General features: G+C 40.7%; 1 protein-coding gene across 2 annotated transcripts in view; it reads right to left on the bottom strand.

The window, feature by feature from the left end:
- Positions 1-13,254, bottom strand: part of CNTNAP2 (contactin associated protein 2) — a 2,251,282-nt gene that overhangs the window by 418,011 nt on the left and 1,820,017 nt on the right. The gene's annotated exons all lie outside the window — the stretch shown is intronic.

Raw genomic sequence — 13,254 nt, 5'->3', positions numbered from 1 at the left:
GTGAAACTTCACCTATACTAAAAATACACAAATTAACTGGGCGTGGTAGCATGTGCCCCTGTAATCCCAGCTACTCGGGAGGCTAAGGCAGGAGAATTGCTTGAGCCCAGGAGGCGGAGGTTGCACTGAGCCAAGATCATGCCACCGCACTCCAGCCTGGGTGACAGAGCTAGACTCTGTCTCAAAACAAAACAAAAAAAAGAGGTAGTAATACAAATCTTATGTTTTTACAATAGTTTAGTACAATTTGTTTTTATCCTGATGATAGTAAGACTGCTGTAACAGAACTGTCAGCAAACTTCAAGAAGGAGCTTATATTTAAAGTTTTCTTCAATAAAGTTCCCAAGTTTCCCAGGCCTGCATGCAGTTAGGAGTGTGAAAAGAAGCTTTATGAAAAGCCAAGTAGGTATCATAAAATAGGTGAACTGGAACACGGTTTTAATTATGCCAGAGTGAGGTAGTTTATAGCTCACAGCTTTGCACCCTAACAATGGATATGAAGTACTGACTAATTGTAATTTTGTCAGTAATAACCTTGAGACATGGATAAACAAAAGTATGCAAGAGTCTACTTGGATCTCTGAAGGGCCAAGGGGGTTAATCTAATTTAGATTAAACAATGAGTTCTATAAATTTAATACTTCATGTGCATCTTAATTTAGAATTGCCAGAGAATGTAAAAAAACTTAGCAAAAGAGTTTTTTTAAATCCTTAATTTGAAGATAATCATCAGATTCAAGGGATTTTCAAGGTACAAAGGAATAAAAGTTTTCATTCAGTTAAGATGAATAAATGTGCAAAACCTTGTTCAGGTTAAAAATAGTTGTGCATATAAATCAAGTGATAACACTTCTCTTGGACCTTTATAACAATTATTGTCTGTGCAAGTTTTCTGTAATTTATCATGAAGTGCCTCATGGCACTGCCTCCATTGTTACTTGGAAATGCTTATTTAAATCATCTTTTGTGGTTATTTAACCATTCATATTAATTTAATGAACACATATCTGAGTGCCTCAATGTGGCAGGCATTGTCCTTGGCACTGTGATACAGACTTCTGCCTGAGATTCCTGTCTACTATAAGGGATGATGGTGACAATAATGCAAATAAATAGATAAAAGAGATTGACTCATAATAGGTCATTAATTTGGTCTTTGTCCCAGGTTCCTGGGACCAAGCTTCTAAACCCTAGGACTTTCTCAAGTGATAGGAGTGTTTGTTATTCATAGTGAGCCCCTGGGACCATGCCTGGGTCCATGCCAATAAGGTGACCCATGGTGGGCCCCTAGGTGGTTTCAGGATGGGGTCTGGGTGTGCCAGAAAGACCAGCCACCTGATAGAGGGTTGAGGATTTGAGCTTCCTGATATCAGCCTGATCTCTAGGAAGGAGGGGAAAAGGGGGCTAAACATTGTGTTTAATCATGTGGCCAATGATTTCATCAATCTTGATTACAGAATGAAATTCCAATACATCTCTGAACACCCAAAGCCTGGGTGAGCATCACTGGTTGGCGATGTACACTGGTGTACCAGGAGAGTGGGGAATTCTTGACAGAGCAGGAACATCGCCATCTTGGACCAGCACAGCTATTTTAAAGTTCCCCTTGATAAAAAAAAAATCGCCTAAGTCCAAAGGGCATCAGGCTAAGATCAGCATGACTATAAACCACAAATGTTATCTCTGACCAGAAACATTCCAACTCTAAACCCCTCCCCCACCAGAGACATGCCAGCCCCAAGTTAATCTCCCCTGTGGCCAGAGAGGCTGGAGAGATGTCAGTCCCAAGATAACCTCCCCTACAACCAGAGACATTTCAATCCTGCAATAAGCTTCTCTTCCACACAGAAACATTCCAAGCCTGTGATAAGCTCTCTCACCCTAAAGCCCTTAAATACTCTTAGTCTGTAAGAGAGAGTGCTCTTGATTGAAATAGGCAAGAAGCCCCTCTCATGTTTATTCTCCAAAATAAACTTGTCTTTGACTGTTGAACCACCTTTTGTGTTTCTTTCCACTTTCTTTAACTCTTACAATTCTGACTTCACAGGAAGAGGACATGGAAGCTCTGTCTCTGAGGCTTCCCCAGACCTCACCCTGTGCATCTCTTCATTTGTCTGGACTTGATTTGTATCCTTTATAACAAAACTCTGATTATAAGTAAGTACTTTCCTGAGTTCTGTGAGTCATTCTAGTAAATTATTGACCCTGAAAGAATAGTAGGAACCCCCAAATTTGTAGTCAGTTGGTCAGAAATGTGAGTGGCTTAAGAACCCCCCCAAGCTTGCAGCTGGTGTGTGAAGAGAAGGCTGTCTTGTTGGGGACTGTGCTCTTAGCTTGTGAAGGCCGTGCTAACTCAGGGCAGTTAATGTCAGAATTGGGTCATGCATTGCAGAGATAATTCCAGGGAGTGGCACGTTCTGTGAAGAAAATTAAGAAGGACATGGGGAGGTGTGAGTGGCTATGTCAGCTGAGTGGACAAGAAAGTCCTCCAGGAAGAATTAATATCGAAGCTGAGGTCCACATAATGAGAAGGAAATGAGAGCTTGCTTATGTGGAAGGACATTGCCCTTGGGGACTCAGAAAATGCTGTTGAGCTCTCATCAAGTACTGTGGCCAGCACCTCCAAGCTAGAAGAAGCTAAATGGATGGATGCTACACTGTCACCTGAGACCAGGCCTGTCCTCTCCAAGAAAAGGCATGAAGTCAAGGATACAGGGACAGGAACATGGAACAGGAAGATGGGCAGAGCTTTTCTGATATCAAGCCTGCCACTTTTTCCACAGCAAATGGGTATAAGAATGGTAGTGGTAGCTAACACTTAGAGAGCTCTGACCATGTGCAAGGACTGGGGACAATCAGGCTTTATTAGAGCAAACTCAGTGATGTCATTGCAATTATTCTCATGTGCAGCTGAGGTAAGGATTTGGGTGAGAAGTGAAAGCCCAGAGGTTAAGGAACTTGTCCAAAGGCACATGGTTAGTAAGGGAGAAAGCTGGGATTTGGACCCAGGTGTGTGTGATTCCAAAGTCTGTGCTGTTCACTATGCTGCTATGTAAGGTTGCTGGTCTAAGTGTGGCCTGTTGGCAGTGGCAACACCTTGTAGCCATTACAAGGCTACTGGCAGTGGCAGCCACACCTTGTAGCATTTCAGGTCCTGCTCCAGTCTTCCTGAATTAGAATCTGCATTTTAACAAGATCCCAGGTGGTTTCTAAGTACATTAACATTTGTAAAGCACTACTACATGAGGCCTCTGAGTTTTCCACTTAAAGTCCCATTAGGAATCCAAACTTCCATCCTAATCTCCTCCACTTTGTTAAAATTTTCACCCTTACTAAAACATAAACTGATCCAAGATCAGAGCCATGTCTCGTTTTTCTCAATAAAGTCTTTTAGGTTGAATTTGTTTTCAGGAACTGATCCTGGAATAAGTTAGACTCTATTTCACTCTGTGTTTCTGTCACTTCCAAAGTATGTTCCACACTGGGGATGTTTAGATCCAATAGGCCAAGCCTAATTCTCTTCAAATAGTGAAAGACTGGTCAGAGTTCAGCAGAGAAACTCAACTATGGGGATTCAATTTGCAGAGAAATCTCTCGCCTGCATCTGGGGATGCTGTTTCTTCTGCAGAGAGTGACAAGTTCAGGAAGGGACAGGCACCCAGAGAGAGGACATGGAGGAGACAGAACTCACCCAGCCACACTGAGGACTAAACTCTGATTTTTTTTTTTTTTTTTTTGTCTTGCCCAAATTCCTATCTAAGGGGTGTGGGGAGTCATGCCTTACAAGTCATAAATTTTCATCAGATGAGTTTTAGTTAACCTATTTATTGTGATTTCCTTTCCAACCTGACTCTGGAATAACATTACAAGACAAGGAAGAAAATCAAAATATTTTACCCCAAAGCATGTTTCTTTGCCATATTTTGAAATGGGCCTCCAAAGCTGTTCTTTGTGGGGGAAATTTTGCATCTGTAAAGAATCTCTATTAACATAGCTCGATCTTTTTCTTCCAGACCCTCCCAATCCTAAAGAGATTAACTAAGATCTGAATAGAAAACTTATGTCATCTGTTGTTTCTAAGGGCATCCATTATAAGACTTCAAAAGAACTTTGGTATCCACAACCTTTTATCTTAACATGAACATTCCATTTCTATCGATTTCAGGTCTTTAGACAAACTCAACAAATTGTCAACCACACAGTATTTAAATTCACCTATAGCCTGGAACCCCCACCCCTATCCTGCTTTGAGTTGTCCCACCTCTCTGGACCACACCCATGTATTTCTTAAATGTATTTGATTGATGTCTCATACCTCTCTAAAATGTATAAAACCTGCCAGGCGTGGTAGCTTATGCCTGTAATCCCATCACTTTGGGAGGCCGAGGGGGGTGGAACATGAGGTCAAGAGCTCGAGGTCAGCCTGGCCAACATGGTGAAACCCCATCTCTACTAAAAATACAAAAAATTAGCCGGGCATGGTGGCCTGGGCCTGTCGTCCCAGGTACTTGGGAGGCTGAGGCAGGAGAATCACTTGAACTTGGAAAGTGGAGGCTGCAGTGAGCCAAGATTATGCCACTGCACTCTAGCCTGGGCAACAGAGTAAGACTGTCTCGAAAAATAAAATACAAAATAAAATAACGTAAAATAGATAAAATGTATAAAACCAAGTTGTGCCTCAACCACCTTGGGCACATGTTCTCAGGACCTCTTGAGGGCTGTGTCATGGACCATGGTCACTCATATTTGGCTCAGAATAGATGTCTTCAAATATTTTATGGAATTTGACTCTTCGTTGACAACACAGACCTGCAGAACCAAGTCTGGCATCAGATCATTCACGTTGATTAATTCCTCTATGGCATGTGACGATTCCTCCAAATACAAATAGTATTTGAAAGGACAGGTAAGAAAATCGGTCACATGCACACAAGTATCATATCAACTGTGAAACAGAAAGACTTTTTTCCAAACTGGAACCAATTTTACTTCCCATTTCAACAGTGAGTTTGCAGCTAAAGTTGAGTAACTGAGTAATCTTAAAGAGGCTGATTTCCTTCATAGGAATTGTCCATTTCTTCTAATTGTTTAAAGTCACTCTGGAATCTGAAAGACAAAAGGGAAGGCTTCCATCTACTTGCAAAAGTTGCAGCATTTGTAATTGGAGCTGACCTCAGAAATGCCCAGAGGGCTCAATCCATTAATGGGAATCAGCCTAGGATGTGATCCTGAAAATTTCACTATTTCTGCTTGTTCTTAGACCCACTACTGCTTCTCAGTTGTTAGTAGCCCATGGCAATAGCAGTGAAGGTTGGGACATTAAGAAAAAATAGAGGTTAATGGTTTCTAGGCATCACTCCAGAGTGGTTTTTTTTGTTTGTTTGTTTTGTTTTTTTCATGCCTTCTATTATCAACCCTAAAAACCTGCCAGAATGAGACGTTAAAACAAACAAACAAACTACACACACACATTAAAAAAAACAAAAAACAAAACAAAAAAACCCAGAAGTCATCACCTTTCTGCCACTGACCCCTCACTCCTGTGGCTATGGGTTTTCCATCAAGATTTCCAGATGATTTATCTCCTGATGGGGTAAGATTAAGAGTTCTGATACCACTCAGCTGTTGATAGGCAGAGACCCAAGGTCACAGTTTCAGGTCAAAGTTTCCTCTTTGGGTGTCCACATTCATTTTGGCCCTGGGCAATGACTAAGGATGCAGACTGTATTAAACTGTTTTAATACATGTGCGCTGCTGCAGACCAGCTGTGAGACCTTGGGCCAGTGAGTTAACCTCTCTAGACCAGACCCTCATCTGTAAAATGAGAGGTTCTGCACTGGTTGATCTGTAAGACGCCTCCACTGTTAGGATACTGTGATTCTTGGTCTTGTTTTGAGCTATACTTGAGGCAAAAATATACAGCCACATTTTGTGGGAAAAAATGGGAAAAGAAAAATAATTTAGAGCATCTTCTCAGGAAATAGTTACTGAGAATGATCAAATGTTACCCATTCTGAGATCTGTGATGTTAATGCTCTTTTCAGAAATCATTGATGAGCCTATCATGATGATGCAAAAGCACGAGGGATGAAGACCAAACCCAAGTAAATCAAATGTATTATAATGAATGGCCAGGGCAGGAATGGAGAGACAGAGAGAAAGTGGTCCTCCATGCTGGTAATGCACCTATTAGCATCCTGCATAGATTGCCTGAGGTGACCTCTCTTTTCTGGGTGGGGCTGAATCAGAGATAAGCTTTCGGAACAACAGTAGGAAAGCAAAGTGAGCCAGAAATCAGAGCACACAGTGTCATGAAAACTCTAAAAAGGAAAAGGCAGAGGCAAGAGCTGCACCCAAGCAGGGAATGAGGGATCTAGGAAAACAGGCTCTAAAATCCAGATTTCATGCAGGAAGTCAGTTCGCCCAGCATCTGTGGCTCCATTAGAGAGTTCCAAAGCCCCAGGGCCCTGAGGTTTCTCTGCTTGGGTTGATGAGTGCCCTAAGGGCAGAAACTGAGTTTCAGGCCAAACCTGCCATTATCACACTCTCCTTCTGCTTTGATGTATTATTTTTCTTCCTCATTCAACAAATATCTTTCTAGGTGTTAGGCATGTGATACTACTGATACTATAAAAGTGATTAGATTCTGTGTTTACTTTTAAGAAGCACGCTGTTGGGGAGGCAGAACAGACGCAGTAAGGGGAAAGAGAACAATCAGTTGTTTGATGACTTGTCAAAAAGAGGGGTGCAAAATCAAGGGGGATCTTTTTTCCACTAAGCATGGGATTGGGAGCGGTTTTTGTCACCTATCCTTTTTTCATCTTCTGCTTTCAGAACCAGCACTTCATGTAAGAATAAGTTAGAAGACACAGCTTGGCAGTATAAGAGCCAAGGGAATCTTCCCCTTTGCCCTCTGAAGATTCGCAAAATAAATAAATAAATAAATGAATAAATAAATAAATAAATAATAAAATCAACTCCCAAGAGTCAGATTAAATGGAGAAAAGGCATACAAATGGATTTAACATGTACATGTGGAGAACCAAGGACAGCCCCAGAGAGATCACCACTCCCCGCTCTCCGCCCCCAGCGGGGGTTCAGAAACTTATTTACCATCCTGGGAAAACAGATTATGGCAGTGGAGAGAAGAGGAATTCTGTTGAGGGGATTACCAGGGAGAATAAATGGATCTAGGAACAGCAGAGATGAACTTGTATATAGTCCTTTTTTTTTTTTTTTTTAAGACAGAGTCTTGCTCTGTCACTCAGGCTGGAATGCAGTGGTGTGATCTTGGCTCACTGCAACCTCTGCCTCCCGGGTTCAAGCGATTGTCATACCTCAGTCTCCTGAGAAGCTGGGATTACAGGCACCTGCCAACACGCATGGCTAATTTTTGTATTTTTAGTAGAGATGGGGTTTCACCATGTTGGCCAGGCTTGTCTCGAACTCCTGACCTCAAGTGATCCATCTGCCTCAGCCTCCCAAAGTGCTGGGATTACAGGCGTGAGCCACCGTGTCTGGCCAGTAAATAGTCCTTTTGAAAGTGAAAGCGAAGTTCCTCTCCTCCCCTGCTTCCATAACCTGTATTCCCAGGATGATGTATAAGCTTCTGAACTCCTTTGGGGAGTGAGAAATTATTCTATGATTCTCCCTGTGCACTCCCGGTAGTAAAATTTACATGCCTTTTCTTCTATTAATCTGCCTTGTGAGCTGGTTTTTCAGTGACCCTTCGTAGGGCAATGGGGATGTTTCCCTAGACCCCCTTGTCAGCAAACAGCTAGACCCAGCCACTCCCTGAGAGTATAAGAGATTTTTTTTTTCTTTCTCATTTTTTATCCTAACATCAGCTCTAACTGAGTAGAGTAGAAATGAGGACTTTGGAACCAGGTAGATTCCGGTCTGAGCTCTGAAACTTATTGGCAAAGCACCTAATAACATTGCTTCTGTTTTCTCATCAGTACACTGGAGTCAAAGGTACTGCGAACCAAAACTAAAAATCTAAGTGCCAACTCCATCTTGAATAGAGGCTGGGTAAAATAAGGCTAAGACCTGCTGGGCTTCATTCCCAGGTGGTTAAAGATTCTAAGTCACAGGATGAGACAGGAAGTTGGCACAAGACACAGGTTACAAAGACCTTGCTGATAAAACAGTTTGCAGGAAACAAGCCAGCTAAAACCCACCACAACCAAGATGGCGACGAGAGTGACCTCTGGTTGTCCTCACTGCCACACGTCCACCAGCATTATGACAGTTTACAGATTGTAGCCATAAGATACCAAATTTTAATCTGACTCTAGTATAACATCACATGACAGAAAAAGGAAGAAATAAAAATATTTCACGCCCAGACAGGTTTCTTTGCCATGTTTTGATATGATCCTGCAAAGTTGTTTTTTGTGGGGGAAAACTCACCTCTGTAAATAATCTCTATCAACATAACTAGAACTTTCCCCTTCTAGGCCCTTGAAATCCAGAAGAGATTTACTGAGAGTCTAAGCACTTTTTAAAGGTCTAAATGGAAGCATTTGCCATCTATTGTCTCTAAGGGTAGCCACCTATGAGACTTCATCTACGTAGTAAGAACCTTGACCTCCACAACCCCTTATCTTAACCCAGATGCTCATTTCTATCAATTCCAGACCTTCAGATAATAACTCTTTTAACCAATCTTCAACCAGAAAATTTTTAAATCTACCTATGACTTGTAAGCCACACTCTCACATTGTTTCTAGACTGAACCAATGTATACCTCACATATATTGATTGATGCCTTATGTCTCTCTAAAACATATAAAAACCAAGTTGTAGCCCTTGGACACATGTTCTCAGGACCTCTTGAACCTGTACCTTGGGCCATGACCACTCATCTTTGGCTTAAATAAACCTCTTTAAATATTTTACAGAGGTGCCTTTTTGTTTGTTTGTTTGTTTGGTCCACAGTATCACCTATTAAGGGATGTTGGGAGAATCAAGAGAGAAAATGAATCTAAGGTGATTGGTTTAGAACCTGCATGCTAGCCCGTTTTCCTTTTGTGTCTTTTCCAAGCCTGAAGCAGCAAAGAAAAAGGAGATAAATAAACTTTGAACTCTTCTCTGGAGCCTGGAGAGCTGCTTCCTCTCAATAAGGAGAATCGTTTCCTGAGCCCAGGTGAGAGGTGGTTTCTCCTTCAGTATGTGGCCTATGTATTCTCACGGGTATTATCTTCTGAAGGAGAGTTATGCTCATTTGCACCCCTGTTGGAAATGTTTCATTGGTACAGAAACAACGTGGAGACCCAGACGTGGCCTTGTCTGTTTTTCTTTTTCTCTTTTTTTTTTGAGATGGAGTCTCACATTGTCACCCAAATTGAAGTGCAACAGCATGATGTTGGCTCACTGCAACTTCTGCCTCCCAGGTTCAAATGATTCTCCTGCCTCAGTCCCCTGAGTAGCTGGGATTACAGGCGCCCACCAGCACACCCTGCTAATTTTTGTATTTTTATCAGAGACAGGGCTTCACCTTGTTGACCAGGTTGTCCTCAAACTCCTGACCTCAAGTGATCTGCCTGCCTCGGCCTCCCAAAGTGCTGGGATTACAGGTGTGAGCCACCGCGACTGGCTACCTTATCTTTCCTGGCAAGGGAATGGCAGGTTATGATCCTGGTTTGTGAAATTCTTGCAAAAAACAGATCATGGTCTTCCTATTACTCTGGCACATAAAATAACTTTTCCAAAGAACAAATATTCACCATCATTTGGATGAATCTCCATCAATATCTTTATTTCTTTACACACAGCTTTGTCTGCCCTCTGAGTATTCCAGAACTGGATGTGTTACTACTGCCTTGCCTTTCCTTCCTTATCTCTCTGGGTCACCTCCATAGCTCTGAGAAACTGAATTTGCATCTTAATCCTGTAGTGTGACTCCAGTGCTCTGTTGCCAGCCTCACAGCCAGTATTTCTGGCATGGCCTTGGAAGATGCCCTTGAATAAGACATTTTCTGGAATTGTTTCTACCTATCTACATGGTTTACTGAAAACACTTGCTTTTTTTTTTTTTTTTAAACCTTTCCTATGGTTCTGACAAACTTGCTCCAAAGTATTTATTTACAGTCCCTGTATCCCTAGGAGTACGGTCAAGTTTTACATCATATGGCTGAAAATAAAGCAATTGTCTACCAAATACTAGATTCCTACAATTAATTATATTCATCAGATATAGTATGAGATTTCTACCTCCAAAAAATGGAAGTCTTTTATTTTTTTTAAACTAATTTCATGAAATTATGAAAGTTTGGCAGCCATCTCCAAAGATGATTACATATTTCAATTTGAAACAACGTCTACCTAATCATTGATTTTTGATCTTCTAAATGGCTTTTGTTTCTAGGTGCGTACACCTAGTTTAAGAGGGGGATTTGTATTTTCACAGCACTTTTTATTTTAGTGAACCATCCATCACCAGTCCTACTTTCAGTGTCATTTAGATTTGAAGTTTCCATTCGGATAGGCTTTGCAAAAAAGAAAGAAAGAAAGAAAAAATACCACACACACACACACACACACACACACACTCTCACGCACACACCCCTGTAAGGACATAAGCATTTCACAGCACTATATGGGAAATGCAGCAGATCTGAGTGGCACTCACTGATTTTCTTTAGCATTTTGATTATGTGGGTCTGAGTTCAGATGAATCAAAGCAAAAATAAAACACAGCAGGCATGATGAAATCAACCGAAACTGCTGAAATGGTTGGGCTGAGCCCACAAAAATGGTTTCATTCTCTGAGACTAGAGGATGAAACTGGGGCCTAATTCAAGAGGCAGCTTCTGAGGGCTATCATCACTCAACTCCTCAAACCAAGAGATATTTTTCAACAATAGGTTTAGTCTTTATAAGCTGTAGCTTTGAACAGACTTCAGTAAATGACACAAAGTAAGTTCATCTCTCTAAACAGCAGGACAAATGCACCATGCTACTTTTTAAATTACATAAATTTAATCCCTACAATGTTTGTACTATATTGGTAACTGACATGGATGGCTGAGGCCAGTGGTGGGATAAGACCCAAATGAAATATTTTTAAGACATTTTAATTTAATCAACAATCGGCTCAGGAAAGAGAGTGCAGTCGGGGAAACAACTCTGACCTTGTACAGACACAGCTATTTCTATTCTCTGTTCCATCTTTTGTCCTGAAGCTTCTCAGAGCCTGAAAGTGTGCTCAGAAATTTGTTGTGTAAATGCCATTTTCAAAGAAGTATTTTCTTCATTTGTAAAGCAGAAAGACTAATATTTGCCCTACCGAATTCACAGGAGGCTGTGTGTATCCAAGGAGATCGTATATGTATAAAAACTGGAAAATGCAATAGATACGGAACGCTCTATCATTACTGTGTCCATGTGAGAACATTCTTAAAGGGCACATGGGCTTCAGAGCTGCTGACAGCTACAAGGCAATTCAAGTACCAGGTAGAATACTTATTCTCAGTTGCCTGGAAAACAATGAGATTTCTCTCTCTCTCACAGACACAAAAGTATTCTACACAATTGCCATTAACTGTTGACTGCTTTTGCTTTCATGAAATATCAGGTAAAATATTATTCAAAAGAGTCTCTCTGAAGCTACAAGTATACTGAGATCATGTAATGTGAATAAATAACAGTTCATTTTATTAATAGGTTCTAAAAATGTTTCTAAGACCAACAGCCCTAGAATAGAAATGCAAATGAACAATGACCACTATACTTTTCCCATTTTCTCTTTTTAAAAAGAAAGTCTGCCTGAAATACACCTTCTATGGCTCCTTTCGTATCAGTTGCAATAATTTTATATCACAAAACCTAAAATTAAATTATAAACCAAGTTGTGTTTTCCAATATTTTTTCATGTTCATTTCACATAACGTGGTTTGAACTTCTTTTTCTTATTTTCCAGAGCACCTAGGAAAGTTCTAGATGAATGACAGTCTCACAATAAATTCTTCCTGTGGTTGATTTATTAAGAACAAATAAGCTAATATTAATTATAAACTGCTCATATACTGCAGCATTTACTATTTAATGTTCCTAGAATCTTCTTTTTAAGAATGGTAATAAAAGTTTGCAGAGGGCTGGGTGCAGTGGCTCACGCCTGTAATCCAAGCACTTTGGGAGGCCAAGGTGGGTGGATCACGTGAGGTCAGGAGTTAGAACCAGCCTGGACAACATGGTAAAACCCCATCTCTACCATAAATGCAAAAATTAGCCAGGCGTGGCGGTGTGCGCCTGTAATCCCAGACACTTGGGAGGCTGAGGCTGGAGAATCACTTGAACCCGGGAGGCAGAAGTTTCATTGAGCTGAGATCATGCCACTATATTCCAGCCTGGGGGACAGAGCAAGACTCCGTCTCAAAAAAAACCGTAATAAAACAAAACAAAACAAACAAGAAAAAAAGTTTGCAGAAGTGAAATTTTTATTAATCAATCATTTAATGGGAACACTTTCTCAAATTCAAAGCTAACTTCAGAATTAGAATCGGTAAGCCAGGAATATTTTACCTTTTTATGCTAATGAGTAATTATTCCATAAAAAACTGACTTTCATTAGACAACACATGACAGTCTTCCTAATTTTAGAGCAACGCTATCTTTCATTTCTTATAGTATTTGTTTAAAATGCATACATACTATTACTTTAGGTGACTATCCTATTCTTAGGCAGTTGAAATTAAATTTCTTCCTGAACAGTTTTACTAAGCCTGACTGAACAAATGAAGTATTATTATTTAATACGTGTGTGATAAAGATCTTGGCCAGTCTCAATTTTACAGGTAGCATTTTCAATGTAAGTAGAGAATAATCAGTACAAAGTCCATCTCCCTTTTGTATTAGGAACATGGCATTGCTTAATTGCCGACAACCTCAATTTACTAAGTAGGAAACTGTTAAGCATGCATCATTACGTTCCTTAGGACACCTCTTTGAGTGGATGCAATAATTTATTACCAAGTAGGTCTAATTCTCCATTGATTTACAAAGTGGTAATAATACTCCACCTAACATAATGCTTTGCTAGGAGGAATCCAAATCCAGGCACTAAAATATTTACAGCTTTCCCCGGAGGAAGTGGGATGCTGGTGGTATTCTCATTACCACAGCTAAGACAATGAAGGGGTTTGCCTGAGGTCTCCTGGCAAGTCAGCTATTCGGGGAGCAGAATCCACGTCTCCGGATGCCTTGCACATAATCACGAAAGCATAGAACTCTCAGGAGAGTTGCCTAAACCAC

The sequence above is a fragment of the Piliocolobus tephrosceles genome, chromosome 8, assembly GCF_002776525.5.
Source record: "Piliocolobus tephrosceles isolate RC106 chromosome 8, ASM277652v3, whole genome shotgun sequence".
NCBI lineage: Eukaryota > Metazoa > Chordata > Mammalia > Primates > Cercopithecidae > Piliocolobus > Piliocolobus tephrosceles.
This window is presented reverse-complemented; position numbering and strand designations above follow the sequence as displayed.